The 16035-nt window shown below is 35.4% G+C and overlaps 1 protein-coding gene across 1 annotated transcript in view; it reads left to right on the top strand.

Moving 5' to 3' along the window:
* Window positions 1-1810: 1810 nt before the first annotated feature.
* LOC110373319 (C3 and PZP-like alpha-2-macroglobulin domain-containing protein 8) overlaps window positions 1811-16035 on the top strand; it is a 199708-nt gene continuing 185483 nt past the window's right edge. The window contains exon 1 of the mRNA XM_064037709.1: window positions 1811-2093. The gene's annotated coding sequence lies outside the window, so the exon portion shown is untranslated. The remainder of the gene's footprint in view (window positions 2094-16035) is intronic.

The following is a 16035-nucleotide window of genomic DNA, read 5'->3' on the forward strand; positions in this document are numbered from 1 at the left end:
ATTAAAATAAAATAAAATCAAAATGAAATCGTAAAGCATGCTGTTCAAAGCATAGATTACTTCAAGAGCGAACTAAAATACTATAAACAACCACTATATCATCATCCTCCGAGCCTTTTCCCAAACTATGTTGGGGTCGGCTTCCAGTCTAACCGGATTCAGCTGAGTACCAGTGCTTTACAAGAAGCGACTGCCTATCTGACCTCCTCAGCCCAGGTACCCGGGCAACCCGATACCCTTTAGTTAGACTGGTGTCAGACTTACTGGCTTCTGACTACCCGTAACGACTGCCAAGGATGTTCAATGACAGCCGGGACCTACAGTTTAACGTTCCATCCGAAACACAGTCATTGGTGTCTAAGGTATACTTAGAAAGTACATACAAACTTGGAAAAGTTGCATTGGTACTTGCCTGACCTGGAATCGAACCCGCGCCCATCATACTCGAGAGGTTGGTTCTTTGCCCACTAGGCCACCACGACTTACGACGACGAAACAACCACTATAAAGTAATAATATTAGTAAAAACGAACTTTAATCCCACGGATTGAGTATAAAAAAATACGTATAATATTCAGAGAAATATATGGTGGTAACAAAAGCTTCCCAACAAACAAGTTTCCTCTTCCGAATTCTGGGAAACGAGTGCAACTTCATTATTGTTGAAATGATCCGCATCGGAAAACCGTTCATTCACCGATCATCCATTTCCCTGTAAAGGAAATATTTACGGAAAAATCTCCCACCCACACATGTACATAAAGTAAGTAAGAACGCACACATCCACAATCAGATAACGTGATCAACGCCTAAAATCTGTTTACCTTAAAGAAAATTTCGGTACCCACACTGCAGACAATTTTTTTTTAAACAAAATCTTGATTTCAGTCAAAGTCTTCAGTCGGTCTGGTACCGTCTAAATACCTGATCTTTGTAATGAGCGTACTATCATTCATCTCTATATACTGATTTATGAGCCCAAACAAAATGTTGACCAACTAAGAGTTTGCAGTATGAAAGAAAATTTCACCAATTCAACTTAATTAATACATCAAAAATTACAAAATAGGTACAAATAAATAAGATCAAGCTACCCAAGTCAATGAGCAAAATAAAACATAATTCATTTCAATAATTCACTGAAGAAACTTTGCCCTTTTCTGATGTCTCTCTTCTCGGTATATCTGTCCCTTTCTAGCGCATTACTGTGAATGGTATCACGTTGTCTCGCTCCAATACGCGTAAAGTATTGCCAACTTAATGTTATCCCGTTTCTATGCATTTGTAAGGATAACGAATTGTATTTTGCTCTAGTGAGCTGAAAATGCGTTTTAATGAAAATTTTATTTGTGTGATAGGTCTGGTGCAAAAGATTTGTCTCTTGAGTAGGATTTTATATCGTTTTCCTGAGTAAAATTAAATCGTTTTTGAAATTGGAATGAGTATAAAATAATTCCCTTTTTATGTTATTGGAAAACAAACCTGCAAGGTTCATTGATTAGGTAAACGAATTTTACGAGGCACGTAATTAAACTTTATCAAAAGTTTACGAAATTCTAATTCCTTGAAAAACAAATGCCCTGTATACCTACTTATTTTGCTAAAATAATCAAAGGTGGATTATTTTGTGCCAGTACACCCCATATCCCCGAAATAAAATGCTAATAAAAATAAAAAATAAAATAATAAGTCCCCCGAAAACCCCTTAACCCGGTGCGTTGTAAAATAATCTCAAAAATCCAAGTCGAGCACACTCCCATTTCGCGCAGCTTCACTTCGATTGGCTACAGATCTCCCCTCGTAGCTCGTAGCAACGTGAGGCTGTCGTACGGGAGTCCCGCTACGGAGCGGACGTCTACGCCGTAGCAACGAAAAGGGGACCTTGACACGAATTGTCACACCCCGAATTTCGTTTATCTTCTCGAATAATTCCAATTCGATTGTAAATTGTGTGCTATTTTTCGTGGAGTACAGTGTACGATGTATGGGTACACTTGCGGCCAAATTAAATGATACCTTTCACTTTCGAGTGTTTGTTTAGTGTGTGTGGACATTGACTATTTGAGGTGTTTGCACGTGGAGTTGTACGTAAGGTGAGTACTGACTTTCATTCATAATTATTTTTCTATAGGTTAATAATGGCAATTTGTTTTGGACAGATGAAAATTTTTAAATTCATGATTTTAAACCTAAAATATCACAATATTATGATTTATTCGATATTTACCGAACCTTCAACTTTACAAGAATAATTTTGAAAATTACGTCGTGGTTGAACAGAGCAAAATAATTACGTCAAAAGCTCCCACATCGTCAGCATGTGTTGTGTTCAACGAAAATAATAAATGTGTAGATTTTCTCATCTTAATACCATCTGCTAAGCATTTTTTATCCTAGGCAATTCTTTTATGTGTCCTACATTATATTTTACTTTTGTTTTTCATCAACGATGAAGGGACTTCTGTTTTCTCTTCTCTCATTTAAGGATAAGACATATTTATTATTATTCCAATACACACTTCTAAATAGTCAAAAATTAGAACAGAAGCAGTATTCTTATATTTTTTTCCGATACAATTTTATTATTTTATCTGACCCGATTTCTCTGGTTTCTAGTGCAGCTATTTTTTCCAATAATTGGAAAGGACATTATCAAGCCGAGTTAAATCTAATACTGTTCGTATTTTTACTACATTTTGTATAAGAACGGCGTTTAAGAACGTTCTTACTTTATTTTTATTAATTGTATATTTTGTTTGTTACGTTTGATTACGTGAATACAACAAAAAAATATATAACGACGATTTGGTCCATGTATATTCTTTTAATTAATCATTAACATCATTAAAATATCGATATTAATTAATCTACTGAAAGTTTTATAGACATAAAAATAAGCCTTTTTGATATTTAACCTATAAGCCTGTAAGCTGTCCTTACAGTTCTTTTAAAGGATTATAATATAGATGAAAACATATTCACTTTGAAGCAAGTTTTCTCAAAGACGTTTCAGGCTTAAGGTGACACCTACGTTACATAAGTATGAATGACAGTGGCACTGAATTTACGCGGGAAATATGCGTCATAACGTTCTTGTTTTAGAATTTTTTTATTTTTACCCGTTCATAACATCATGTTGAAATTATACGATGAAAAAAGACAATGTGCGATTCATGCTTATGGTATTTTTAAGGCCTGTGCAACAATATTGTTTTGTAAAGGTTATCTCTTATGTTTTTCAACGTGAAAAATCTACAGTTCTTTAAGTATTAATAAGCTAAAGAGTTTGTTTGCTTGAACAAGGTTACTTGGGTACTACTGAACTGATTAGATTTTTTTTCTTTGCCAACTAGCCCATTTATCTGGGAAGGCTGTAGGTTTTTTCATCCATGTGAAAAGAGTAGTTCCTGGTCAGTTGAAGCCGCAGGCAGAAGCTTGTAAACTTATAAATAGCATTTGTACTCCTTACTAACCTTGTAGATATTTACGCTGAATCTTAAATAAAGCTTTTACAATGATAATGGTGACGTAATCGTTCAGTGAGAAAAGTACAGATTTCAGTATGTTACCTTAAGCGATATATGACCTTAAAACCTTTATTCATATTACATGACCTACGATTCATAAGCGAGGGACTTAAATCGTAGTTTGCCGTTGTAATCTGTTAATAATTTAGGCGTCATAGGGCTACAATAGCAAACATGACTACTAAGGATTAGGTACTAACTAAATACTTTACTAATAAATGCGAAAATAACTCTGTCTGTCTGTTGGGTTTTTACGCTAAAACTACTGGAGCAATTGAAATGTTACTTGTATACATATAGACAAGAGCCTGAGAAAGGACATAGGAGGACTACTTTTTACCGTTTTACAAGTGGTTCTCTAGCTAGTCTATAGTATCTATATCAGTTATTTTTTTCATTTCGTTGTTAATTTCATATCTAAGGGGGATACTCTAGGTTTTCGCATTCCTTGCAAGTACGGACGTGACAACGTGGCTTTTTTTTCAGAATCTTTCGCCTTTGTTTTAAATGAAATCATATTTTTCAATAGATACACATTTTAAAATAAAAGTTTTAGGATCCGACCAAAATAAAAGCTATATTTAGGTGAAATCTTTAACATATTATCCTGAAAATCGAAAGGTACAATCCAACCTTTTGCGTACGACTCATCTTAGGTACTTAGAGGTGGTCTAGACAACTAAATGGGGCTATTGCTCTATGACGTCATTCATCCTTTTAGGTTTTGACCTACAGACAATGCAAAGTTAAATACCGTGTATTTTTTTATATTGTATTGTATTTTTTTTCTTTATCTTAGAAAGACAAAAAATAGGTTGTAAGTATTGTTAATTTTTTAGCTTTGAATAAGATGAATATAGATGGTTTGGGGAGAATTGAAATATCCATCTATTAGTTAAGTACTCATAATCTACGCCTAATGTATTAAGGTCAAATATTATTTGATCATTAATCTCTCACTCCAAACTTCAACGTTTCAATGATGCTTAAAATATATTTACAATTAGCGTACCCGGGCAACTCGATACCCTTAGGTAAGACTGGTTGTCAGACTTACTGGCTTCTGACTACCCGAAACGACTGCCAAAGATGTTCATATGACAGCATTGAATGTATTTCTTGAGTAGAAATAAATTTACTTAGTTAAGTCGTGGTGGCCTAGTGCGCAAAGAACCACCAAGTCTGACACCAGTCTAACCAAGGGGTATTGGGTTGCCCGGGTAACTAGGTTGAGGGGGTCAGATAGGCAGTCGCTCCTTGTAAAGCACTGGTACTCAGCTACATCCGGTAAGACTGGAAGCTGACCCCAACATAGTTGGGAAAAAAAGGCTCGGAGGATGATGAAAGAAATTTACTTAATTACGACTACGTGCGTTCAGCGCCCAATCGTGGTACAAAGTAACAAAACAAAAGACAGTCATGTATTCCCCAACTTGACATGGTCGTGTGTGATCAGCCTAACTCTTTGAGAGAACCAAGGACTAATAGTTGTGTGTCTATCAAAGTTAGGAGTTGACGAATCTAAGTTTAGGTACATATTGTGTTGTGAAGGCCAGACTAGCAAGTTGCTTGTCGTTACTTGAACTAATATATTATTTAGTTAGTGTGTCTTGGTTGTAGTTTGTTGAACAAAACTGAAGTGCATTTTTAATGTGATTTGTTAATTTGATGTGTGAACAAGTTAGTGTCAAACTTGATGTTTAGAATGGAGGAGAAATATTCGATTGTATTCACCAATAAGCCTGAACCAAACTTGGTGATTAACGCTCGTTGCTTTTCTTTATAGAAAGAGGCCTATGACTTGCAGTGGGACAGTAAAGAGTCAGTTGTCGACTCTGTTTATAACACAAGCCTGATGTCATAACAATCATCGGCGATCAAATTGCTACTGCAAAAGTATCGTAGACCTGGACTTAGTTAATAGTTATGCCACGACATTCACAGTCACAGATTGTCATAAAAAATAAAAGATAATTTAAAAAAAGGTTAACATCATTTTTTTATTCAATTTTTACAGCGATACGCAACGCTTGCTAAAATTCCAAAACGATTGACTCGACGAATATCGATACATAATCGAATCATGCAAAATTGACGAGCAATTTAACCTAAAACTATGTGACTGTATCGAATTCAATAGCAAAGCATTTTATTAATCCGATAAATATTTTTGGCTTACACGTCCTAATAAAACGGTGGACCAATATTTTTCCTCTTCCTTCGCAAATGGCCCTAAGAATATTATCACGGCTTCGCACAAACGGCCTGAGTAAATATAGGGATATATGACATCAATATGTACTAACAAGAGTATAAGAAACCGAAAATATGAGACTATATGTGCCCCCGGCGTCGCGCGGGTGGAGCTCGGCAAACAATATTGTGAGCGTAAACAAAAGAATGGTCAGTGTTCAGCTGTATTTAGCAACTGTATTATATCAGACTATATCACTGGGGTTAGTTTAGGTACTAATTAGAAAAAAATTAGAAAGACCTTTTCTTAGTATCGTAGTTGTTATTTTTGAGCTTTTTCTGATATAGAGGGTGTATAATCTCAAAAACAGACTTTATTATAACATTTCCTGTAGAATATTATCCGTAAAGAGGTCTAAACCACTGTAGCTAACATAAATTGGGAGGTATGTCCATCGCCCGTAGATGCAGAAAGCATCTTAAAGTTGCTTTAAAATACATAATTTTAATTGAAAATTGCAATCAGTTACTCCTGACCCAAACACATACCACTAACCAATAAACCGGCCAAGTGCGAGTCGGACTCGCGCACCGAGGGTTCCGTACAAATCCTGTATAGATAAAAAGCGAGTCTCGCGCCAACCGCAACTTTCCACATAGATAGGTTTTGACTGCCATTGTGGGATCGATAGCAAAGATCAGATATAGTTATGGGAACTCCTTTACAATTTATAACGTAACCTTGTGTTGGAGCTTATTTTATTTTAGGTGATGAGAATTCAGTACTAATGGGATCTTTTATTTTTGAGGGATTAATCACCTAACGAGCCCCAGTTTCAGGTTTTTTTCGAAACTGCCTGACGACTTGTAACTGTCGAATTGTAACAACGACTGCTAGAGAGTAGGATTCGGGGCTGCTGGCTTTATGTTTCTAGACCCTTGACAAAAGTGTAATTCTGTCCCTTTCTTTGTTTTATAAAGTCGGCTTTATTTTATTTTGTAGCATTTTACAAACAAATCCAACTTCAAACATATAAAAAAGCAACAAGAAAACAAAAGCAAGAAAGAAATTAAAAAGATGTTAGGTGCATCGGTCTAGAAGTCGGTGTCTAGAGGATGCATCTATATTTATTTTACCACCGAGATCTAGACCGATGCATATAAACAGTTTTCTTGTTGTTTTTAGAAGTTGCTTTTTTTTTTGTAAAAAGTTTTTATTTTTAACTTTTGTGAAAAGTTCTCGTCAATACGAATAATATAAGCCCAAACACGACGTTACTAAATCATACCGTTGAGGAGTTCTCTCGACTTTCTCACGTCTCCATCATCAAGAAAGCTCTAAACCTTCACTGTTTGATAGTATCACCAGACATACATCTGAGAATCAAGTTTTAATCCTAGGCATGCCTACAATTTCTGATAGTTGCCCTCGATTTCTCAGGATTTCCATCATCAGATCCTGACCTGATGACAATGGAAATAAACGGCGATTATACTCTTTTACTAAAAAGAAATGATTTCTCAAATCCGTCAAACTTGGTCGTTTAAATTCCCCATTGAAATGAGGAAAATATTTGATTTGATTTGATAATATTTTAATATTTTATGTAACTTAAAATTTATCATTTTCGCAATTTTTCCTTTATCTGTACTATATAACGTTGCTTCTTGCCGAATTTCAAGATTCTGAGTTCACGGGAAGTACCTTGTAGGTTTTGATTCCCTAGCGTGTGACGGAAATTCGTCTAAGGTGTCGGTATAACTGCTGTATCTTTTGATCGCGTTAACTTAGAAGTTTGATTTTTTCACTGCCTAAAGGGACAATAGACCTAGGTATTTGGTATAAATTTCAATTTGATACCTTTATTCGTTCGTGAGAAATAAGGTAGTAAGTTTCATTTTATTAAAATATTTTTTTTTACATTATATAACTAAAAAAATGAGATTTTCGTAATTTTTCCTATATTTGCATTATATGACAATGCTTCATGCCAAATTTCAAGACTCTGAGTCTACGAGAAGTATCCTGTAGGTTTTGATTCCTTTGCGAGTGTCGAAAATTTGTTGAAAATATCGACATAATCGGCTGTATCTTTTGATTGGCTTGGCTTAGAAGTTTGATATTTTCACAGCTTAAAGGGACAATAGACCTGAGTACTTCATGTGAATTTCAGCTTGATACGTCCACGCGTTCTTGAGATAAAGGGTCTTGACAGACAGACAGACAGACAGACAGACAGACAGACAGACAGACAGACAGACGGACAACAAAGTGATCCTATAAGGGTTCCGTTTTTTCCTTTTGAGGTACGGAACCCTAAAACCAGCAAAAATACGACAAGAAAATAAATAACTTAACTGAGTGAAAAAGTTGAGTAAATATAAGTTTATAATAAATAATTTGACGTATGTACTTAGAGGTATTTTCCTAGCAATAGAGGTTTCTATGATTGGCGACGAAGGACTTTTCCTTGAATACTGCCAATCAGTAAATGTACGGACCTCATGTAGGATCACAGTTTCTTGGAAACTCTTCAAAACAGTTATTTGTTTAAATAAATATTTATTTTCAGAGAAAATTCTTATAAGTTTTTCATGAATGCTCTGTGGAATAATATACCTTATTTGTACCTCATTTCAAAATTATATGAACACTGTTTTAAGTACGTTTATGTGAAATAAAAAATACCAATCATTTTATGTATAGCAGAGGAGAAAGAATATTAAAAGCAATTTCTCGTTAATAGGTAGCAACTAATAACCTTTTAATTAATAGGTCAGGTAATGAGAAAAAATGGCTCTGCTAGATGTTTTTATGGACGTTAAAATAATGACGTTTTTTAGCTTATTTAGCAGCTATGTTTTTCTACATGTATCTACTCGTTTTCTTCTTTTATTCAGCTTTTGTAGCGTATTGAGGTTAAAAAATATTCCATATCTAAATATATAAAACTCAAAGGTGACTGACTGACTGACTGACTGACTGACATAGTGATCTATCAACGCACAGCTGAAACCACTGGACGGATCGGGCTGAAATTTGGCATGCAGGTAGATGTTATGACGTAGGCATCCGTTAAGAAAGGATTTTGATCAATTCTACCCCCAAGGGGATAAAATAGGGGATGAAAGTTTGTATGAAACTTTGTCAATTTTAAACCGATCGGACTGAGACTTTGCATGCATAAAGCTACTATGGCGTAGGCAACTCTTAAGAAAGGATTTTGATAAATTCCATCCCTAAGGGGATAAAATAGGGGATGAAAGTTTGTATACATCTTCTTAGATTTGTACACGCTAATCTTCCGAACTACTGAACGGATTTCAATGATTTTTTCTTTGTTGTATCAGTATTAAGCCTGGTCAACATATAGGCTATAATTTATCTTCGAAACTTGAAGACCTGATGCAGAACTCCAACAGACCAACAAAACTATAAGAGATACAAAAATGGTGCCATGGCAAAAATTGTTTCATGTGATGAGCATTTTCAGCTGAGATAATAAATTTTAAGATCTGGAACACCTGATGTGGAACCCCAAGAGCCCAGCTTCTCTATACCATATACAGGTATGACGTTTTAGCAAAAGTTGTTCAATTTGATAAGCACTTTCTATTGACTTACACAAATTGAAGATCTAAATTACCTGATGTGGAACTCCAGGGGCCCAGCTAGACTATAGCATATAGAGGTATGACGTTTTAGAAAAAGTTGTTCAATCTGATAAGCACTCTCTGTTGACTTATAAAAATTGAACCACACCTACACCTGATGTGGAACTCCAGGAGCCCAGCTAGAACCATGACGGGGGTAGGTCTCACGCCTCTGGTTTGGCTTGGCCGTCCAGAGTGGAGTCGCTAGAGCAGGATTAGTAGCCCTGCTCGGAGGGTAGGTGCCTCATGGTAAGCACAGGGAGCGCGTAATCTGCGTTTAAAGTCCACCGAGGTATCCTCACCCTTCAGCTCATACTTGAGAGATTGGTTCTCTACCCACTAAACCACCACGACTTCCACTAAGTCACCACGACTTTGTCATCTATTTAATGTTTTTTTACGTAATAATACTTGTGTAATATTTTTGCCACACACAAATGCGGACTAATTAGAATCACTACTTTTATCCCTATGGTCACGTCTATTGCGGTTCAGTTCTCAGCGTTTTGTTTAATCTGCTGTGCTTTTGCTGTTAAAGTACAAAAATTAAGTATATAGAACGTTTCTCTTCGGTCCCTTAAAATTCAATATCAGACTATTCAGATCTTTGATTTTGCTGACCCCGTAGTCGCTGGCATAAGGGACAGGATCCGCGTACGAAGTCGCGGGCAGAAGCTAGTGTTTTATAAATATCTTCACGTGAAACCGAGAACCATTGTTATTTTTCCCCATTTGAATTCATATATTCTACCGTACATATATCAATTTCAAAAGCCATAATTGTTCACTTTTTCCATACCTTTATATTCGCATTCTTATTACATTTCACATTCATAGTATGTATAATATCATCTATATACCTATATAACTCGACCATAATATTTTAAGGTATTGGTGAATTTACACCAGAAAACTACTTTCAAAATGTTGGCATAGAAATGTCAAGTGTAGAATCTAGAATTCTAGACTAAGCCTACAATATTATAAAGCTGAAGAGTTTGTTTGTTTGTTTGTTTGGACGCGCTAATCTCAGGAACTACTGGTCCGATTAGAAAATTTCTTTCAGTGTTATATAGCCCATTTATCGAGGAAGGCTATAGGCTACTTTTTATCCCGGTACGGGAAGTAGTTCCCACGGGATGCGGGTGAAACTGCTGGCAGAGGCTAGTGTATTTATATACTCGTATTAGAATGTTCTCAAAATGACGGATATCAGTTGCATTTGCACCCACAAGCCTGCGTCATAGCCTAGTTCTATGCCTAACCTATTCCTACATGAAGCTCCTCTATAGATATCCATACTAAACAGATGACGTACAAGTAAAAGCTTGTATCTATACACATATTTGTACAAGCAAACTTCGTTGAACACGGTAGCGAGAACTCGATCAATCAAATCTTCGTGGCGCATCTTTCAAAGCAAGTTTAAGGAGAACTGATTGCTTACAATCAGAGGATTAATTGATTCCTTCCGTTTTATGTAACGCCATTTATTATGTTATTATAGAAGTAATTGATGATACTGCTTTATTTAGAGTATCTTTTGATGGTGTTATAAAGTCTTTTTGAGCTCGTTTGTGCCTTGAATGGTGATTAAGGATTTTACTTTTGTTTTGGTTATGAAGGGTAGTTAGTTGTCAGCTGGCGGCTATTCATTTAAATCTAGGACAGCTGCTGCAAAACCGCACAATCTTCTTTTCAAGTACCTACCACTGTAGCTGCTGCAATATCACCTAATCTTCTTTATAAGTCTTTCTTTGATGTTATCGTAATCATAGACCATCATGTCTAAACTATACCTTTGGTATTTTAGGTTGATAAATTTTATGTTCAAACTAAAAAAATTAAGCATATAAAACGAAACGTTACGAATCCACAAAAACAAAAAATATAAATGCTGAAAACAAAAAGACTCTCTCTGCTCTCAAAAGAGCAACTCGAATGTAATAACAGAGCATTCATTGTAAATAACTAACAAACGCGACCCAATTTAAACAGGCAACCAGACGTCCAAAGAAAAAACTTATGCAAATACAAAAAATGTATTTTCTTTACAAACATTATCAGCATAACAAAATGTGCATCTACTGTTTGATCTGCGCCCTTTTCAAAAAGTAAAGTGGGGTCGGTTAAAAATTCAAGGCCTTTTGAATGCCTTGGGTGTTGGCCTCGTGGAATTCTTAAAGCTTAAGAAAAAAATAAGCGAATGGAACTGCGCAATAGTATGTGTAAGAGAGTTTTCATACTAGCGGATTTTACGCACTGGTGATCTGCGCACCACCGCTTGGTAAGTACAGACGATGATCATGATAAACAATTGACTAATGCCTGCACAGAAATAGCATTATAAACCGTGCGACATATATTTTGTCGCTCGGAAAGTGTCGGGCGTAGAAAAACCGTGCGTTACGCCAGACAAAATCCGTAAGTGTGATAACGCCTTCTACCTTACTAACACAAATTCAAAATATGACGTTTTAATTCCAAAATTTTTTGATCCTTACTCCTTACTGAACCAATTGGGAGTTATTTTTGTATCCAGTGCTTCTTTGCTAGATTTGCTAGACAAACAAAACTTAACTTTAATACCTAGTATAAGACCAGTGACGTCCAGTGTCTCCGTGTGAAAGGACCGTAATACTGGCTGTGTAAAACGGATGTATGCGGAATGCGGATATTGGCTGCATTACTTTGTTTGACATACTGAAACTGATACAAAGAAAGTAGGTATCTCTAGAAAATTCCCGCCTTTGCTAGTACTCTGTAAGAACTTCGTAATAGCAAATTTTTAGGTAGAAGTTGTCACTTGTCAGATGTATTGCAAAAAATATGCAAAAGTAAATTTTAAATTTGTAAATTTTAAGGGTTGTTTGAATATCTTAAATGTCTTAAGAGTAAGTCGAAATGTCACAAGCTTTCAGTAGGATTTCTGAAAAATCTGTTGTCTTTTCAGATGATGAAAACATGCAACATAAATTATGGTATGTCTACGTTGAGCTACTTTTGTAGGACACAATTCTGACACCATTTCCCATAATTAAAGAAAAACTTTAAACATCATTTAAAAGTCTAAAAATTAATCAGCTACATAAATATTATTACAACAAAGTACATTTTGGTTTTCTAACAGTAAACTCAAACTAGGAACATTTATTATGTTAGTAAACAAGGACTAATTAATTTTTTTCCAAAGAGAACACGCTTGTTTATAAAACTCGAAGTAGCCTTTAGCATATTGTCATTCAAAATTATGCCCTAACACGTCGTAATAAAGTTGGTTTTGCGGTACTAATAACGCTTTTGTGTAAGTGCTTACCTTGGTTCGGCTTATTCAGAATTTTCGGAAACAATCCCCTCTAGACTGTCCCCAATTTAAGATTTGAAAGTTATCAAAGAAAAATGGGCCAAAATATTTTACGGGATATAATAATAAAGGTACATACTTATTTTGTGACTTAATTTTGGGTTATTTCTGTTATTATGGTCATTTGTTAGTATAATTTGAGTATATTCTACAGTATTTGTTTTAATTACCTAGGCTCAGAGCATTAATGGGAATAGTATTTATTCTCTTACACTTATGTGCCTTTGTAACTTTTATTTCACAATACTTCTACCTAAAAATACTATCATTAAGGTTGAATGGTGCTGATGACGGCACAAAAAGTATGCATACGATTTGCGAATAAACTCCTTCATTCAAATGTCGAAGGGCAATAAAAGAAATAAACGTTCCAAATTCAAAAAAAGAAACGCGCCGAAAAAAAGTACAGGAACTTTATTACTGTTCAAACGCTCACGTCACCAGAACAACGGATCCCACGTCTGGGTTTACTTAACCGACACGTAAAAAATTCAAAACCCAGTATGAATATAAACTTGTGGCTCAACTATAAAACTGGTGGTGTTCCGAAGGGCTCTTATTAATATGGCGGCCCTCGTCAAAGGCGACAGCGACTGACATGGGTACATTGATTCGTGTTTCAATGTGGGACTTTTTTGCTGTGCCATTTTCGGTTTTCGGTCAAGAAGTATCAATTGATTTATTTGGGTTGTTTTATGATTGATGTGTGTTTGAAATGGTGAAGTTACATTTACATACATGGATTATAAAACAAGCTCACAAGTTTCTACAACTTTTTTGGCTACTTTTTAAGGTAACAGAAAGATATTGCCAAAATGAAAACACCTTCCCTTCGGAAGTATAACTTCTGGACCCACTGTATAATATTTTTATACTGCCTAATAATTTTAAACCTTATTAAAATACAAAAAAATACTTTTGCTCCTTGATTAAAATAATTGAAACAGCAAGCACGATAGTACTCATCAGACTTGGGGTCCAAAAGACCGTGGCTATAAGATTTTACAAACCGCCCCGGGTAACTGAGGGTTAGTAAGTCGATGTCGTAACTACGCTATGGGTTGCGTAAATAGAGGGAGCTGCATTTGCCCAGTATTTCTTTTTGATTCAGGGTGGTGGTAATTTATTCGGAGAAGTAATAAAGTTTAGGCTTGTTTAAGAAAATAAATGGCTAACCAGAAAAGAAAAAATAATCGTATATTTTTTAACGTGACCAAAATTGGCTGTAGGTCTATAAATACGCATCTTATTATAAACGTCTAACAACCTTTTTTATTTAGCTATAAATCTTCTAAAAATATACTCGTTATGTTATTACTATACTTATAGAAAACACAAATGATGAAAATATGTATCAGAGAATGTACACGCTTATTTTTCTCTTGTTCTATTATTTTCCTTCTCCAATTAATTATCTCGTTCCCAAATAATGAGTTAGCAACAAACATATTATAACACCCGAAAACTGTAACAATAAGAATCGCCGGATGCCTACAAAACGGCACTCAAAGGGAACAATAGCACTTAATTAATTTTCTTTTAGGATAACATAAAAGAGGATGGAAAAGAATAGGATGGCGGTCTGAACACAGACATTTGGAGAAAAGCGGATTTAAAGCACTGCAAAATTACCACACCACCAAAACAAGAGAATATCAACCTTATTGTTTAATAAATAAGGTGGTTGTACTTCGCATTTAGGGTGGAGACCACTATTACACAGGGAACGAATGTTAGGAATGTCTGAAGGATATGTTGGGTGTAATTATGGGCAGGCACGAAGTAGGTAGGCGCATATTTTCCTTGTTGATCCTCGGTAATAACGCAGTCTTTAAATAGTTTCAGCCCACCGAGTTACTTAAATGACAATAACGCGAGATGTTTTGGTCCTGTAATGGCTTTGGTATTTTAAACGATTGTCGGAGTTGTATTTCTGTAATGCGCCGTCACTGTGGCGATAAGCACTTGTTTTAGTGGACGGAACTGACAGATGACCCGTCTTAACTATTTAGTATGGCGATTAAGTTTTGTAACGAGGAATTTTCGACCTTATTCTTTGAAGTGGACCGTTGAAATTAGGAGTAGTGGCATTTACGAGAATTCGAGATTTTAGTGTCACTAGATTTTAGGACTTCAATTACTTTTTCTATGAAATCTTTATATCCTCTAAAATACAGTGAGAGTAATGGAACAATTGAAACATTTTTGACTAAAATAATCTTTAAATTATTTCAGTGATGCGCATTGCTGAAGTTAACACAAAATAAATATCAAACAATTTGTATACAATTGAAAAACTTGTGCTATATTGAAAACTTGGGGAGCCAGGCGAACTTTATAAGCTTCCTACTGATGCAAGTACGTTATTGCTCGAGTGAGAAACTAAACGCAACTTGTACGTCCCACACGTGTATGTTGAGAAAAAGTTTAACCTCTATAAATGTGGTGCATGAAGTTTTGTGGTCTTTTCCGTACATAAGGACCAAAGGAATGCATTAAATATTGATTTAGCTTTGAACATGTTCCAAAGATGAGCACTAGGTACGACCTTATTAGAAATATGGTTACTAAAGTTAATATATGATTAAAGGCTTAACAAAAGATAAGAGCTATCCTATTTTTTTTGGCTCTAAAGCCGAATGCAACTCAGTAGTCGTTGTTACAATTCCAAGTCAAAGGCTTTTAGGCGAATTTGAGAGTATGACACTGGGGCTTATTAGGTGATTGAAAACCCACAGCTCACTTTATAAGAAGAAGAATAGATAAGAGCGCTTAAGCGTTAACTTGCTTCAAAACTCAAACAATTCAATATAAAACAAACATTTTCCCCAACTATACCAACGAAATATTCCGATGAAATTCTCAAGAAAATCTGCAACACATCTTTCGTGTTTTCCTCCCGTGTATAAGGAACAAATCAAAGTTTAAAATCTCGCTAGCTATTTTGAGGCAGGATGTAACAAACGTTGGAAGTTAGCGAGCGACTGCGACACCGTTTCATTTCAAGTGGGGAGTCCGTGCTGCGTTTGAACTTGTGCTAGTAGTTTTGTGACCCACTTGCCTGTTTGCTGTGTTGCAAACCTCTTTTTGTTTTTTTTTAAGGGATGTGGCAAGTGAGGTTTGTTTTTCATTTGTTCTGTAATGTGTGATTATGATATCATTTCTGATCGCCCTCACAGTAACTACTCATTTTCCCTTACAGAATAAACTGTCGATCCCGGACGTTGTCACTCACCTACTTATGTTTTAGTTAAATTAATTAAATATATTGGCTTTAGTGAAAATATAGCTTAGTTA

Source organism: Helicoverpa armigera, chromosome 14 (assembly GCF_030705265.1).
Source record: "Helicoverpa armigera isolate CAAS_96S chromosome 14, ASM3070526v1, whole genome shotgun sequence".
In the NCBI taxonomy this organism is placed as follows: Eukaryota; Metazoa; Arthropoda; class Insecta; order Lepidoptera; family Noctuidae; genus Helicoverpa; species Helicoverpa armigera.